Source organism: Athene noctua, chromosome 3 (assembly GCF_965140245.1).
Source record: "Athene noctua chromosome 3, bAthNoc1.hap1.1, whole genome shotgun sequence".
Classification (NCBI taxonomy): domain Eukaryota; kingdom Metazoa; phylum Chordata; class Aves; order Strigiformes; family Strigidae; genus Athene; species Athene noctua.
The window spans coordinates 74540177-74551390 of NC_134039.1; positions in this window are offsets into that span (position 1 = coordinate 74540177).

Here is an 11214-nt window from a genome sequence, read left to right on the forward strand (position 1 = left end):
CCCCCGCCGCCTGCCGCTGCCTCGGTGCGGCTCCGCCTTGGCCTGGCACCGCCCGCGGGTCCAGCCCCAGCCCCCGGGTAGAACTGCCTACCCCCTTGCCGGCCCTTTTCCTAGCCAGCCACCATGGTAAGCTCCCCTCTCTTCAGAGCCCCCTAGGGCGCTGCCGCTGCCCGGGGCCGCGGGAAGGGGGTTGAGCCCTTTGAGCAGGTGTAAACCGGGGGGAGAGGGGGGGGGGGCCTCGACCAGGCCTCAGCGGTGTGGGCCCAGCAATGGGAGCGAGGCCCGGTGCATGACCCGAACTACAGAAAGTTTGTATTCTTCACAAAAGCACTACTTCCCCTGTAATCCATACTTTCAGTGGCATGCTCCCAAGCTATTCCAGAGGTGGCTAATCACAAATTATGCAAAAATGGCCCTGTTTTCATAATTGCTCCACAGAACAGTGCAACTCAGGAAAGCCATCTTTCCTCTCAACTATTACTGCTAGTTTCAGTAACCACAAAGTCCTGCATTTCTTCAGTTACTTTGTGAACTGCTGTGGGTGGAGTTTACTGCCTGCTGAGGCTCCTTTCACCACGTGTTTCTATGAAACGTAGAACAAGGCTGTTTTGGCTAGTTTAGGGCGCTGCACTTCCTTCAAGACAGATCCAACCTAACCGGGGAAATCCCGAGTCTGAGACATGATAATGGGCTAAAGTTTTGTTTTTAAAAGTATTCTGAATATATGCAACGTACCTAAGAAACTAAACTGTTACAGATAGGAAAGCTTCACTGACACCAGTAAATTCAGTGCTCCACCGTGGCCAGCTGGCAGGGAATTGCTAGTGCCAGCGCTGGTGAACTCCCTCAGCTCCCAGCACAAGACTGGCTGGTGCAAACCATCTGCTGGGAACAGTCCCTTCCAGCTACCAGAGGCTGGGAAGAGCTTGTGGGAATGCTACTGGATAAGAACCAAATTTGGGCTGGGAAAAGTTCTGGCAATGTACTAGTAGAGGCAACTTAATTTCAGTGCCAAAGATCATTCTTGAGCATGCTTGGAGTGTATGGCTGTAGGTAAGTAGGTATAGACACGCAGAAAGCAGTGCTCTTAGTTTTTACTTCCCATTTACAATTTTTACTTTTTTCCTGGAGTTAGGAGCTTTTCGTCTGGCTAATCAAATATCTCAAAAATGAAAGAAAAACAGAGGTGACACTCTGTGTTACTTTCCTGTCTGTACTATTTTAGTACCCACATAAATCCGTGCAAGTCCCACAATGTGTTAAGTGTGACAGAATATAAAAAACCCAAAATACTACTTAAAAAAAAAAAAAAAATCTGTACTACGTATGCTGGGGGAAAGGCCCTGTTTTTTTGGTACTATTTTCCTAACCCATGAAACTCCCCTCTGCCTCAGACTGTAGCACAGTACTTCTAATATCCCCTACCTAAGTACAGATACTACAAACCTTCCCTACTGCTGTCTTGCTCTGCTCCAAAAAGAGAAAGCTGGGCTCTCTGTAGATGACCAGAAAGAAGATGTTCTTGGGCCCCAGATGTAGTATTGCCTTTTCCGCAGGTCCTTCAGCACCTGCCTTCTGTGGACCCTGTGCTTTCCTTTTTTATAGATACAGCCAGTTTCTGAAGGAGCTCAGAGCTGAGTTGAGTGCCTGCAGTCACTCCTTCTCTTGCCCAGGGCTCTACTTCCACGCTGGGTCTCAAAAATGGTGGGAACTGGAGATCCTTGCTCAGTGTGAGCTGTCTGCTACAACTGCCAAGGTCTTCTTACCTACAGCTGATTTACAAGACCTGTCAGAAGTGGTGCTCCCTTCCCCCTGAAATGTTATCAGTCACATGAAGATTTTAGGTGGCAAAACTACTGTATCTCACAAATGACAGTGACGGTTGTCAGTAGCTGCTGAGCTGTCTCAGATGCTAAAGCTTGAGAAAGCTATTCACCATGATTTACCTTCTCAGATTCCAAAACATGGAGCAATTTCAGGAAAAGCAATCGTATTTTAAATATATAGCTTTTCTGTAATATTTTGTGTGTATAGGCAAGTTCTTACTCCCTTAGCAGCTCAGAATGAAATGGTACAAAACGCCCTAAAAAGTTTGTGCTGCCAGTTCATATGCTGTGTGCTTAAACCGCAGCTTTAATCCTGCAGCAGGGCCTGTCCAGTTCCTGTCACAAGGACTGTAATTGCATGAAAATAGTAAAACACAAAAGCATGATATACTGCATACATTAAAAAATAAAAGTGGAAACTCTTGTTAACACACTCCTTAAAATACAAAACTAAATGCCAAGAAACCAGATGCTGCCTAATTTGACAATGACCCCTTGATCGTGTTTGTAACTGTAGATCTCTGTGACTGAAATTATTATTGTTACTGTTATTTTCCTGCCTGTACTATTTTAGTACCCACATAACCTATGTAAGAAGGATCTTGTAGCTGCAAAGTAGACACACCCTTTCATCAGAGAATTTACATTGGAGGCAAATTAGTTTCCATGGAATAGAAAATCTAACCTTACATGAAGCTAGCTACTTCTTTCTTTCATTTACTTTCTCGCTTTTAGTTTATGCATATTCAAAAGATCCATCCAGTTCCACCATTTTTTAAATTTCAGATATATCTGTCAAGTTGTACAATAAAAAAGCAAAGCAGCAAACTGTGCATTTGAAAATTAAAATTAAATTTCTCTTCCATTTTACAGTTAGATCTAACTGATCTCATTATGCTGGGATTTATCTCAAAGATGTTTTACCAGACTTCACTAAGCCATCAGCCATCCTCTATCCTAGAAATTTGAATCCTTGCTAGACATAGAATTACAGCTTAAGATAAACTGATTATCCTCATAATATGTCTCCTACTTAACAAAATAGCAATGTCTCATATGTAAATGCAATCCAAAGTTTAGCATCCAGCAAAGGTCATTAGAGAGATGCAACTTTAAATCAAGAAATGTCATTATTCAGCTAAAAATGCAATAAAATAAAACAAATACTGGTGTTCTAACAGTAAGAGCTGAATATATAACCATTCACCACTAAACTCTTACAAAACACTACTTTTTAAACATTTTTAACAATCTCTTTTTACAATGAGATTATTTAGAAATGGACTATTATAACAGTGAATGCTCACAATATCCCTCTGGTGTGGGTAAACAGTATTATCTGCAACTTCCAGATGGAGAAAAGGAGACCTTTCTTCATAGTTCTTATGTGTCCAGTCTCGAGCAACAAAGAAGTGGAAGGGCCAGGATTAACAGAAGGGAGTTCTATATAAACAATGTCCTTGTTATTTATCCTGCCATGTCATCAGCATGATACATAAATAGTTGCCTGCCAAGTTCAGGGTGCCATGGAGCCTTAAGAAATGGGTAGATGATACAGGTGAGACTCTCAGGATGACAATCTGGTTCATTCAAATCCAGACTCCAGATTTCACCCTAAGTATGAAGAGCATTGTATTTTACACTAAGTAGCTATTTTAGATTAGCATCCCTCATAAACAGGTTTCTGGAAAAAGACCAAATGGCACTTTCAGTTTTTAAGCAGGTTTCACCCTTCAAACTCATCAGGAACTCCACCAAAACCAGTAGTAATATATAGTCTAAATTATACAATTCCAACTGGTTTTCTGAGGAAATGAGGTTTCCATGCTCATTATGGTACAATATCAACCAAATGACAGAGAGATCTCCAAGATAAGGCCATTCCTATGTCTCATGAAAATGAGCAGCCAGGAGCCGCCAGCTGAGGAGAAGGCTGCAGTATCAGTGCACACGCACAGGGAGAGACTCTACAATACCTAATATGAGAAAAGGTTCGGCTGGTTCCAGCACTCAGCACTAGCTGGTTGCTTCTAGAGTAATACTTCTACTTTATAAAACAATTCCATGTAGAAGCAGTGAAAGTGATATAAATCAGAAATCTGCATATACATATCTGATGCATCTATAACCATGTGTCAACACAAGGGCTGAACACAATACTTTGAAATCAACACTGCTGTAACTCTGAACTAGGATGACAATCTTGATATGAGCAAAGAAAGCATGATTACATTGAAAAGTTTTTCCTTCAATAATGTAGATAAAATATTTCTTCTGAAATAAAAAGTTCATATCAGCAAGACACACTATCACGATCAGGTTACTATAGAAGTAGTTGGGAAGAGCTACCCTGAGTTACAAGTTGATTCAACTCCAGACAAGAGGCCACAGAAACTGAGCATCAGAACAGCATTGCTCAGGAAAAAGACCTTCAAAACTGCTGAAACCAGCACACAGTAAAAGCATTAACAATTGAAATTGCCTTCAGCTAAACTACTGTTTAGTGCTGTGTTGGCTTTTTGTAGAGTCATCATGTTCACTGTTTATTTACAATCCACTATGTTTTCAAAGCAATGATACAGTATTGCACTTAATGAATATGCCAGAACCCTGCTGCCAGGAATTGGCTTTCCTTAGCCAAGCAAGCTGAATTCAAGCAAGCCTAAAAACATGGGCTCAAGAAACAATACTTTTTTGCAGAGGAGTGGGGTTTTTTTGTGAATAAAGCTGTTGTGAGAATACAAATCAAACTTTATGGACACTATGTTATCCGATTTTCATACCAGCTGCTCACTGGCATTCAGATGATTATATTTATCGGTATCACCTGCAGGTTATCCCTCAGCTAATTAAATTGCAAATAGCTTTTCTTTCCCATGGTTAATCAGTGGGCAGTAACTGCAAAGCCCTAGGCCACTGACACTGGTCTTTTGTACTCTCAAGCTGTAAGGAGGGCTGTCTAAATTAAACATAAAGGCTGTTGGCTGAATTTATAACATTTCAGTTGCTCATTAGCAGAGCACTTTTTTGAAGCTGCTGATAAAAAACTTTCTTTAGGGAATGTTATAGTATTCCATCTGTATGCAGGGGTTCTTTTCTCATACGTATTTATGCACTGAAATAAGAAAAAGGGACCTGTCAGTAAGTACCAAACAACTTACTACATGACTTCTGAAGGCTCTGTCAGCAAGATAAATAGAAGGATTTTGGATAGTTCATAATAACACTTTTTCAAGAATATGCCAAACAAAAGGTTCAGCCTGATGCAGTAACTCAATAGGAAATTCCTGTAGGTAAGTTAATCTGATTTAGCCAAACAGATAGGTTTCTCCTCGCCTTTTAGCAGGCTCACTACAAAACAAGGATCTTAGAAAGTAGTCCTTTTTTGTGGCATTCTGTACAAGTGTCATTTCCGTACCTCCCTTTGACTATAACCACACACAGGTGTGTTGTTTTATATCATTATTCTGATTTGATGGTGGATGAGTTCCCAAAACTCCAATATTTATTACAATGTTTTGCTTGTTTTAAGAAAAAGTCACTTTAGCAAAATATTTTCTCTAGAAAATAATTGAAAGGTCACCAAAGTCTCTAGTATAATCCAATAGAAATGAACACAGTGAAAAATTAAATTAATGCAATTACTGAAAATCTCAGAATATGGCAGTGGATCAGGCAGCCAAGACAGGCACCATTCTTTTATTCTGTGATTCATTCTTCCTCTGTTCAGACATCAGGTAGAAATGCTGTGAGCAGCTTTTTTTAACAATCTATTGGAGGAGAGTAGATCTTTCCATTACACAAAAATGCTGTTAATGCTACTGGTCACGACTTATAGTAAATGGACATGCTATTCTAATATCTAGATAACTGAGTCTTCTCTTTTAGCTTCTCTCTTAAACCCTTGAGATTGAGAGTTTTCTCAATCTCTAATCCCTATAATCTCAGCAATGCCTAAGTAAGCACCAGCAAATGCAAGCTACAGACCATGTAGTTTTATAGAGATATTAATACAGTGTGAGTATAGACTTACCCAAAATAGTCATTGATCCAGGGCAGTTTTTCTTTAGCTACCACAGTCCCCTGTTGCAGTTTTAACTGTGGAAGCAATATACATATAAGCATTCAGTTTTACATCTGTGTACAGCTTCTTAACTGGTTCCACAGTCTGGACTGATTGCCATGATGCTGTGAACTCTTCAGGGTCCATGATGCAATTGCAGGCTGGATAAATTTGAGTCCTGGCTCATCTGAGTGTGCTGTAGGCCTGCCTTGTGCTCATGTCCTAAGGTGGTATCACTCATCACACTTAACTGCAGCTGTATAAAACTAGTTCTCTACGCTCTCGCAACAGGGAAACGGGCACCTCTGAAATGTGGGTTATCTGTTGTACTCTGGACACCTCTCTTTGGATGATCACTAAGAAATATCTCTTCATGGTACTTCTCTCTCCCAGTGAATGTAGAGGAACAAATGACTAGTTCAGCAGACTAAAGATACCCAACTTCTAAGCAGCTACCTTCAGGCAAAATAAATCTTATCCTGACCTTCAAGCTAGTAGCTCATCCCAGGCTTCCCTTATCTAAAGATCAGAACATATATTTTATTAAATTATTAGAGGATTATACAGATTATAAATGCATTTTCTCAAGGGCACAAGTTGAACTTCTATTCTGTAAGGGCCTCCAGCATTTTAATGCAACAAGCTGGAAATCCTGCAGCATCTTTACTTCAATGTAAATACTGAGTTCTTGTAATTCATTAAATACAAAGAAATCACTTGAGTATTTATTGTATTGTTTATCTTTATATTACAATAAGTTTATTTTTTGATGCTTGCACATGTTCAAGGTTCAAGACTCTGGGGCAACTGTATTTTGTACTGATTTTTGTGCAATGAATAACTACAGTGTAGGAGTTATCAAGGGAAAAGCTAGGAGTGTTGACAGATGGCTAGCGAAGAGAAAGTTGGGGATTTTATAACCTGAGAATCCAGCAGAAAGAGTTTGGGAATGTGGGATAACATTAGTTGGATATTTCTGCTCACATAAACAGCTAACTTACTAAAGTTGATTTTTAAACTTTTACATATCAAGTTAACAATCAGATTGCACTGAGTTTAGTGGTGCACATCACTAAAAATTTTTTTCAGACTGATTTCAGATTCACTGGCCTTTTTTTATAGTCCTCTGAAGGAAACAATTTCTGGAGCATCTCAAATCCACTGTGTTCTATGTGCCAGACTGATGCCTTTCTCAAAACCTATTATAGCCCAAAGTGCCAGACCTAACTTTTTTTTTTTTTTTTTTTTTTTTTTTTTAATGGGACACAGCTGCTTTTGCTGGTCATTTTCTTCCCTACCACTTTTCTACATTTTTCTACTAACTTCCAGATGTTTGGCAGCTAGTGCAGAGCAGTAACTACAAGCAGGCTGCCAAACACTTACTAATCCCAGACATTGAGCATGCACAGGTTTTCTCTATACTTGATGTGCACTGTGATGCTTCTTCAAAAAAGCCATGCATATGCTCAGAAAACCATCAGGTTTGCAATGCAGGAATTTCAGTGCCTATGTTACTAAGTTGGTCTGTAGACAAGCAGTAAGTTTGAAACGTCCAGAAGACATTCAAGTTGATGCATATGCATAAAGATCCAGTGTACCCTACATTTTCTTCCACATTTGCCTTTGGAACTTCAGATACTGACTGGAAGGCATGAGAGTAACTGTATATCTCTGGAATATATGTTTTTCTAAATTTGAAAATCCCATTTGACTAAGTATATAAGGAAGAACTGGGCTAATATGAGAGGCTGTTGTGGTTTAATCCCAGCCGGCAACTAAATCCCACCCAGCCGCTGGTGGGATGTGAGAGAGAATCTGAAGGTTAAAAGTGAGAAAACTCGGGGTTGAGATAAAAACAATTTAATAGGTAAAGCAAAAGCCTTTCACACAAGCAAAGCAAAACAAGAATTCATTCACTACTTTCCATCAGCAGGCAGGTGTCATCCCCAGCAAAGCAGGGCTCCATCACATGTAATGGTTACTTGGGAAAACAAACGCCATCACCCCGAACATCCCCCGAACTCCTTCTTCCTCTCCCAGATTTTTATTGCTGAGCATGACATCATATGGTATGGTATGTCCCTTTGGTCAGTTGAGGTCAGCTGTCCTGGCTGGGTCCCATCCCAGCTTCTTCTGCACCCCCACCTCATTCGCTGCTGGGGCAATGGGAGAGGCAGAAAAGGCACCGACTCTGTGTAAGCACTGCTCAGCAGTAACATCCCTGCATTATCAACACTGTTTTCAGCACAAATCTAAAACATAGTCCCATACTAGCTACTGTGAAGAAAATTAACTCTGTCCCAGCCAAAACCAGAGGCTTAAGAAATCTACCCAAGAGGCATTTTCAAACATGACATGGTCTTCATAGCAGATGAGCTGTAGTATGTCAAATGAAGGAAGGTTTGGAATAGGAATCCAGGTCACTACTCCTAAGTAGATTCAATAGAATTAGGGGATGGGCAGTTACTCTCTAGCTGGTTGCAGTTACTGCACTGATGGTATTGCATCATGGTTGCACTACTTTAAGCATTAGCCATAATCTCATGTGTTTCTGCCTATGGCTATCAGTCATTCTGCTAGTCTATTAATGTTGGCAGATCTACTTTTTGTACTATGAATGTATTTATTTTATCCTGAAACATTTTTCTCAAATCAGGTATAAAAAATAAAACCAGAAAGCTTCAGAACTTACTGCCAGATGCACAGTGCACAAATTTCAGAGCTATTCCTTTTTACTTTCCCCCCCTTTTTTTTTTTACTATGATAACCCATATTTTCTAGTCTTGGCTTTCTACCAGTGAAATTATTTAGTCTCAATCTTTTCTTCTTGAATTACAATTTAAGCACTAGGATTATTTTTTGGTATAATTATACATATAAGTTGATCACATGGGATTTACTGCAAAACTCTAAATTCCCCAAAGCTTCTTGAAACTATTCTTTTTTACTATTTTTCAAAGTTTTCAGCAGCCTCTGGGTAAATAAAAGAAAGAATATGTGGCATTTACATGCAATTTTTAGTTCATCCATGTAAGGTCCTCATACATTTCTCAGAAGTGTATGGATTTGCTCTCTTACCCCAAATCATGTATATTTGAATAAGGAAAGCCCATCTACACAGTCTGCAATAAAGCAACAGGAACAACATGCATAGTTAAGATTTGCTATCTGATCTTTACAGGCAAGGGCTCTAAAGGCCTGAATCAAAGTTCAGCACAGTCAATGAGATGTTCAAATTTAATCCAAAGTACCTGCATTTAAACATACGACCTCAAGTTGCACCAGGGAAGGTTTAGACTAGATATTAGGAAGCACTTCTTTCCAGAAGGGGTTGTTAGGTGTTGGAATGGGCTGCCCAGGGAGGTGGTGGAGTCCCCATCCCTGGAGGTGTTTAAGAGTTGGGTCAACATAGCGCTGAGGGATCTGGTGTAGTTGGGAACTGTCAGTGTTAGGTTAATGGTTGGACTGGATGATCTTCAAGGTCTTTTCCAACCTAGACGATTCTGTTATTCTGTGATTTGCATGAAATGGTGGCTGACACTCACAAGCAGAACATGGAATGGAATGTAATATTTCAGTTGAAAGGGACCTTAAATGACCATCTAGTTCAGCTGCCTGGTCTCTTCAGGGCTGACCAAAAGTTAATGCATGTCATTAAGGGCATTGTCCAAATGCCTCTTAAACACTGACGAGCTTGGGGCATCAACCACTTCTCTAGGAAGCCTGTTCCAGTGTTTGACCACCGTCTCGATAAAGAAATGTTTCCTAATGTTTCTTTTTTTACCTCTTTACTTTGACTTCTGCAAATGCTTGTGTATGATGCCTTGCTTTGATTTGTAAACATAAGGGAATAAGACTTCCAGATGGAAAAAGAAAAGAACAGATAAAGACAACTTAGATAAATTACATGTTCTAAATTGTGTTGGCCTGATATAACTCTCTTAACCATTCTCTACTAGCTCTCAGAAGTAACTGCTTCATTCCCTCTCTAAATACTGAATGTGTAAGTTAATTAGGAAAGGAAATGATCAAGCATACAAAAGGAAAAAAGGGAGAATCCAAAACTCAGGAATTCAGAAAAAGCAGTTCTTTGCCTTCTGGTTCCTTTTGCCAAATAATAGGAAAAACAAAGTATGCCTAAGCATTTATACAACAACAAAGAGGAGATTATCAGGAAGATGGAGCCAGGCTCTTCAAAGTACTATATGGTGGGAGGATGACAGACAATGTGCATAAGTTGAAATGAGAGGTTCAAACTGGATTTAAGGGAACACATTTTCAACTTGATGCAGTCAAGCCATGGAATTGGTTGCCCAGAGAGCCTGTGAAGTCTACACTCTCTCAGGTTTTCAAAATCCGACAGGATAAAGTCTGATTTGAACTTATAGCTGACGCTGCTTTGAGCAGGGGGTTGGCCTAGAGACATCCTGAGGTCCCTTTCAAACTAAAGTATCTAATCCTGTGGTGATAAGTAACAGGTTAATATGGTTTTATCAGAAAAGAACCTATTAAAAGCAACATTCCAGAACCAGGACATAGGCCTTGGATACCAAGGAGAAGCAACAGATGCCTCATATCTTGCCTATAATAAGGCTCTTAACCTGGTCTTGCAGGAAGCATTCATGGCTATCTAAGGAAATACACTGGATCTGTTAGGAACCAGATTCAATTTTCCTTGCAAATTGCCCCATCTCATGCCCCATTCCCTTTTGTCTTCTCCCGAGGGCCACATGGAAGTGGGCAGGGAGTGGTCATGGCATGCATGAATTGTGCTAGTGCTGCCCCATGACACCTTCCTTCATGACGGGTGCGTGGCCTTTCCTCAGGAGACAGGAAAGTGAATCTGTCATGTGGTCTTAATACAGTGGGCTAAGTGCTGTGAGTGCACATCTACATCATATAGCATAAATATCAGAATAAAAAATGGTAACAAACCAGAGAAATGGTCTGAAAAAAACAGAATGTTGTTGAAGATGGAAGGATGTAAGGTATTATTTTTAAGGCTAATTAGCTGCACAGGAAGATGATGAAGAGTTACTGGTAAGCAGCACACCCCTCAGAAAAACACCTAGGGCTAGTATTGCATCATAAACTGCATAAGCCAGTGCTGTCATGCTGTTTGAAAATAAGCAGACTTCACACTGGGGTGTATAAACAGGTCTATAAAAGATACATGAAGCAAGTTTCTGTTCAGATCAGCACTGATAATACCTCAGCTGCAGTACAACATCAATTTTTGGGCACCTTACTTGAAGAAAGACCAATAAAGAAACCACAGTAGAGCTATGTAATTTTCAGAGGTATAGAAAATGTGAAACATGAGGT